Raw genomic sequence first — 7,314 nt, forward strand, 5'->3', positions numbered from 1 at the left:
TCTGTTCTGCAAAATCATCAGGGCCTAGATCTTACTGCCAAATGAGTTGGCCTCTGCCTCTTCCTTGGGGAAGAATGTTGCTTCTTTGTCAATCAATCAGGACAGGTAAGGGATAAGGTTAAACAACTACAGGACCGACAGGTTGGAAGAGGTGAGATGAGAACTAGACAATTCCTGGTGAGCTTCACTAGGAGACCTAAAATGACCAACTTCCTGGTTTCTCCTTCTTTTTACCCTTCTAATATTCATTTTTCTGGTAATAACCTTTCTTTTTTTTATTGTTGGTCGTTCAAAACATTACATAGTTCTTAATACATCATATTTCACAGTTTGATTCAACTGGGTTATGAACTCCCAATTTTACCCCGTATACAGATTGCTGTATCACATCAGTTACCCTTCCATTGATTAACATATTGCCTTTCTAGTGTCTGATGTATTCTGCTGTCTATCCTATTCTCGACTATACACCCTCCCCTCCCTTCCCCTCCCCTCCCCTTTTCTCTCTCTACCCCTTCTACTGTAAATCATTTCTTCCACTTGTATTATCTTGTCTTACCCCTCCTTTCCTCTTATATGTAATTTTGTATAACCCTGAGGATCGCCTTCCATTTCCATGCGATTTCCCTTCTCACTCCCTTTCCCTCCCACCTCTCGTCCCTGTTTAATGTTAATCTTCTTCTCAAGCTCTTTGGCCCTACCCTGTCCTTGTTTACTCCCCTTATATAAAAGGAGTCATTTGGTATTTGTTTTTTAAAGATTGACTAGCTTCACTTAGCATAATCTACTCTAATGCCATCCATTTCCCTCCAAATTCTATGATTTTGTCATTTTTTAATGCAGAGTAATACTCCATTGTGTATAAATGCCACATTTTTTTTATCCATTCATCTATTGAAGGGTATCTAGGTTGGTTCCACAATCTTGCTATGGTAAATTGTGCTGCTATGAACATCGATGTAGCAGTGTCACTGTAGCATGCTCTTATTAGGTCTTTAGGGAATAGACCGAGAAGGGGAATAGCTGGGTCAAATGGTGGTTCCATTCCCAGCTTTCCAAGAAATCTCCATACTGCTTTCCAAATTGGCTGCACCAATTTGCAGTCCCACCAACAATGAACAAGAGTGCCCTTTTCCCCTCATCCTCTCCAGCACTTGTTGTTGTTTGATTTCCTAATGGCTGCCAATCTTACTGGAGTGAGATGGTATCTTAGGGTAGTTTTGATTTGCATTTCTCTGACTGCTAGCGATGGTGAGCATTTTTTCATGTACTTGTTGATTGATTGTATGTCCTCCACTGAGAAGTGTCTGTTCAGGTCCTTGGCCCATTTATTGATTGGGTTATTTGTTATCTTATTGTCTAATTTTTTGAGTTCTTTGTATACTCCGGATATTAGGGCTCTATCTGAAGTGTGTGGAGTAAAGATTTGTTCCCAGGAGGTAGGCTCCCTGTTTATCTCTCTTATTGTTTCTTTTGCTGAGAAAAAACGTTTTAGTTTGAGTAAGTCCCATTTGTTGATTCTAGTTGTTAACTCTTGCGCTATGGGTGTCCTATTGAGGAATTTGGAGCCCGACCCCACAGTATGTAGATCATAACCAACTTTTTCTTCTATCAGATGCCGTGTCTCTGATTTAATATCAAGCTCCTTGATCCATTTTGAGTTAACTTTTGTGCATGGCGAGAGATAGGGATTCAGATTCATTTTGATGCAAATGGATTTCCAGTTTTCCCAGCACCATTTGTTGAAGATGCTATCCTTCCTCCATTGCATGCTTTTAGCCCCTTTATCAAATATAAGATAGTTGTAGTTTTGTGGATTGGTTACTGTGTCCTCTATTCTGTACCATTGGTCCACCCGCCTGTTTTGGTACCAGTACCATGCTGTTTTTGTTACTATTGCTCTGTAGTATAGTTTGAAGTCTGGTATCGCTATACCGCCTGATTCACACTTCCTGCTTAGCATTGCTTTTGCTATTCTGGGTCTTTTATTATTCCATATGAATTTCATGATTGTTTTATCTATTTCTACAAGAAATGCTATTGGGATTTTGATTGGCATTGCATTGAACTTATAGAGAACTTTTGGTAATATCGCCATTTTGATGATGTTAGTTCTGCCTATCCATGAACAGGGTATATTTTTCCATCTTCTAAGGTCTTCTTCTATATCTCTCTTTAGGGTTCTGTAATTTTCATTGTATAAGTCTTTCACCTCTTTTGTTAGGTTGATTCCCAAGTATTTTATTTTTGGGGGGGATATTGTGAATGGAGTAGTTGTCCTCATTTCCGTTTCAGAGGATTTGTCCCTGATATACAGGAATGCATTTGATTTATGCGGAGAAATGGAGCTCCCGCAGCCGAACCTCGCACGATGGAAATCCGTCCACTAGATTCTGGAGCACCTCAATTTCACTGGAAATTCCCAACAAGATAGCCTCCAGCCGTTTCACCTTGTCTTTCTCCCGCTCATTGACGCGGCGCACTGGGGTGATGCACTTTCTTCGCCGCCATCTTTTCGTCCTGGTAATAACCTTTCTTCCCTGCTTTCTTAACTTTATACAGAAGCAACTTCTTGACAAGGTGAAGTGTCTAGCCCAGACCACTTCCCAAAAACATGAAAAAGCCTTTCTCCTCCTTCACTCACAACATGCCTCTCCTGAAACCTATAAGGAAGGAATCATCCACAATGATGTTGAAGTTTCCTCCCTCTACACCCCACTCAAACCACAACTTCCAGGACTGTATAGGAGCTCAAGATACCCCTTACCTCTTAATCCTCTTTCAGATCTCTAACAGAATATCCCTTACTCCACCCCTCTTTAGCAGAGTAGACAGATAGTATGACATTGCCCCAACTCATTATACCCTTTTTAGAGTCTGGAATGAAGGAGGTGGAAACTTATAACTCTTTTGAAAATGGAAACTGAAGACTCTGACCTTTTGCAATTTTCCTTATCTGCCAAAGATCTCCTGAATGCTAAAATTAAGCCCACCAAAAGTATCTGACAAACTCCTCTCATGATGTGGTTGGTATAAACCCTATAAACCTAGATTCTGTTGTAGCCAGTTGCTATTTTCTGCTTGTAAATGTGCCCTTCTGCTGCTGAATAAACCATCGCTGATCCATTGAGTTCTGTCTGCTTTTCTTTTTATATTCTCTTTCATTTGCTTTCACCTGATGTTGTTTTTACATCTCAAATTGGTGACAGGGTCTACCATCTACATCCAATTTGTCAGGCCTGACTCTTGGGCATAAGCTTTATCCCTGGTATTCCCTTGTTCTTGATGATGAATCACATCCACTTTCTAAAAATGTCTCCTTTAACTGGTACTGTCCTTTCCTCCTCCTGCTGCTGCTGCTGCTGCTGCTGCTACTGCTGCTACTGCTCTGTAGGCTCCCTTCTCTCTGAACTGTACTATGCTAGAACCTCCTCACTTTCAGTGACTTTCTCCTCACCTCTAACACCCCCTCCACAGGGTCCTAAGACTAAGTTTCTAATGTGTCATTCTGATCATATATCATCAATATGCTCAAAAACATTTTACTAGGGTTTCTATTTCTCAACAAATAAGATCTAAACCTCTTGCAAGGAATCCTGCCAGATATTTCTCATCGTGAATTTTACAGGTTAATAAAGGTAAATGCTTGCTTTTTTGGTGGCTGTGGCTAACAGCGCAGATAGGCAACTGAACAGAGTTCTCCTCCAAAGTTGCTAAGATATATAAACCCCATACCCTCACATCTTTCCCCCTTAACAACATGTCCTACACCCAACCCCCAGTTCTCTATACACCACCAGAAATGGTACAACAATTATGAAACTAATGACTATATTTTAAATAATAATTGAGTCCAACATCTCTAGACATAGAGACTATAAATGTCTTAATAACAAAAACTTGCTCATAGATTATGTATTATTGATATTGGAAACTGTTAACATTGTCCTTCCCCACAAAGGAGAGATCTTGGAACTATACAAGAGCAATATAAATCTATAGGGGAAAAAATAACACAACAGTCTAATAGAGCTGGAAAGAAATGTGACCAACATGAAAAGACAAGGAATGAAGGGACCACAAACAATGCAAGACAATACAACATTAGAAGAGGTAACATCTACAGCAGAAAAAAAATTTCAGATAAAGATTTCAGGATATACATGATTCAGATGTTTTGGAGTCTCAGAGAAGATATTGGACAACAAATACAGACAATGAAAGATCACTTTGACAATGAATTACATAAACAAATCAAAGAAGCAAAAGATTACCTCTACAGGGAGATAGAGGTTATACAAACAAACAAACAAACAAAAAACAAAAAAACAAAACAGAAATCCTGGAAATGAAAGAAATAATAAACCAAATTAAAAACTCAAATGAGAGTATCACCAGCAAAGTAGACCACTTAGAAGATAGGTCACCAGACAACGAAGACAAAGTATATCATCTTGAAAAAGACACAGACAGCACAGTGAGAATGATAAGAAACCACAAGCTGAACATCCAAGAAATATGGGATAACATAAAAAGATCAAATTTAAGAGTACTGGGATAGAGGAAGGTATAGAGGTCCAAACCAAAGGAATGGGCAATCTGTTCAATGAAATAATATCAGAAAACTTTCCAGACATGAAGAATGAAATGTAAATCCAAAACCAAGAAGTCTACAGGATGCTGAATGTGCAAAATCACAAAAGATCCACACCAAGACACATTATAATGAAAATGCCCAACATACAGAATAAGGAGAGAATTTTAAAAGCAACAAGAGAAAGTAATCAGATTATATATAGGGGTAAACCAATTAGGATAATGGCTGATTTTTCAACACAGACCCTGAAAGCTAGAAGATCCTGGAACAACATATTTCAAATGCTGAAAGATAATGGGTTCCAACCAAGAATCTTGTATCCAGCAAAATTAAACTTCAGCTTTGAAGATGAAATAAAAACCTTCCACAATAACAAAAGTTAAAAGAATTACAGCTAGAAAACTGGCACTACAAAACATCCTTGGCAAAATATTTCATGAAGAGGAAATGAAAAATAACAATGAAAACTAGCAGAGGGAGATAGTACACTAAAAGAAAAACTAATCAAAGAGGAAAACCATGTCATTTTAAATAACAAAAATAAACAAATATGGCTGGAAATACAAACCATGTCTCAATAGTAACCCTAAATGTTAAGGGCTTAAACTCACCAATCAAAAGACATAGGCTAGCAGACTGGATTTAAAAAAAGATCTAATAATATGTTGCCTACAGGACTTATTTGATAGGAAAAGACATACACAGACTGAAGGTGAAAGGTTGGGAAAAAATCATACTGCGGAAGCAAGCAGGTGTCTCCATACTCATATTGAATAAAGTAGATTTCAAGCCAAAGTTGATCAAAAGGGATAAAGATGGACATTACATACTGCTCAAGGGAACCATACACCAACAAGACATAAAAATCATAAATATATATGCCACAAACAATGGTGCAGCTATGTTCATCAAACAAACTCTTCTCAAGTTGAAGAGTCAAATTGATCACAATACAATAATCTTGGATGACTTTAACACACAACTGGACAGATCTTCCACATAAAAGTTGAATAAAAAAACTATAGAGCTCAATAACACAATAACTTAGACTTAATTGACATATATAGAATATATCAACCAGCATCAAGCAGATATACTTTCTTCTCAGTAGCACATGGATCATTCTCAATAATAGACTATATACTATGCCACAGGGTAACTCTTAGCAAATACAAAGGAGTAGAGATACTACCATGCATTTTTCCAATCATAATGGAATGAAATTGGAAATCAATGATAAAATAAAGAAGAAAACTTCCTGCATCACATGGGGACTGAACAATATGCTACTGAATGAACAAGGGATCACAGAAGACATAAAGGAGGAGATTAATAAATTCTTAGAGGTAATGAGAATGCAGACACATCATATCAAAATCTCTGGGACACTATGAAAGCAGTACTAAGAGGAAAATTCATTGCATGGAGTCATTCCTTAAAAGAAGAAAAAGCCAACAAATAAATGATCTCACACTATATTTCAAAGCCCTAGAAAAAGAAGAACAAATCAGCAGCCAAGCAGTAGAAGGCAAGAAATAATTAAAATCAGGGCTGAAATCAATGAAATCGAAACAAAACAAACAATTGAAAAAATTGACAAAACTAAAAGTTGGTTCTTTGAAGAAATAAATAAGATTGACAGACCTTAGCCATGCTAATGAAGAGAAGGAGAGAGAGAACCCAAATTACTTGCATATGTGATGAAAAAGGCAATATCACAATAGATACTACAGAAATACAGAAGATTAATAGAAATTATTTTGAAACCTTATACTCTAATAAAATAGAAGACAGTGAAGCCATCAATAAATTTCTTAAGTCATATGATCTGCCCAGATTGAGTCAGGAAGATATACACGACTTAAACAGACCAAAATCAAGTGAGGAAATAGAAGAAGCCATCAAAAGATTATCAACCAAGTAAAGCCCAAGACTCAATCTATTTCAGGAAATGGAAAAAGAGGGAGTACTTCCAAATTCATTCTACGAGGCCAATATCACCCTGATTCCAAAACCAGACAAAGACACTTCAAAGAAAGAAAACTTCAGACCAACATCTCTAATGAACATAGATGCAAAAATTTTCAATAATATTATGGCAAATGGAATACAAAAACATATCAAAAAGATCATGCACCATGATCAAATGGGATTCATCCCAGGAATGCAAAGTTGGTTCAATATACGGAAATCAGTAAATGTAATTCATCACATCAATAGACTTAAAGATAAGAACCATATGATCATCTGGATAGATGCAGAAAAAGTATTTGACAAAATACATCACCGCTTTATGTTCAAAGCACTAGAAAAACTAGGGATAACAGAAACATATCTCAACATCATAAAGGCTATTTACGCTAAGCCCCAGGCCAACATCATTCTAAATTGAGAAAAACTGAAGGCATTCAGACTAAAATCTGGAACAAGAGAGGGATGCCCTCTCTCACCACTTCTATTAATGAAATTAAAGAAATAACTATAGGAAAAGAAGAACTTAACCTAGCACTATTTGATGACAAAAAGATTTTAAATAGAGAAGACCCAAAAAACTCCACCAGAAAACTTCTAGAACTAGTAAATGAGTTCAGCAAAGTGGCAGGATATAAACTCAACACCCATAAATCAAAGGCATTTCTGCATATCAGTGACAAATCCTCTGAGAAGGAAATGAGGCAAACTACTCCATTCAAAATATCCTCAAGAAAAATAAGATA

This window comes from Urocitellus parryii, chromosome 10 (assembly GCF_045843805.1).
Source record: "Urocitellus parryii isolate mUroPar1 chromosome 10, mUroPar1.hap1, whole genome shotgun sequence".
In the NCBI taxonomy this organism is placed as follows: Eukaryota; Metazoa; Chordata; class Mammalia; order Rodentia; family Sciuridae; genus Urocitellus; species Urocitellus parryii.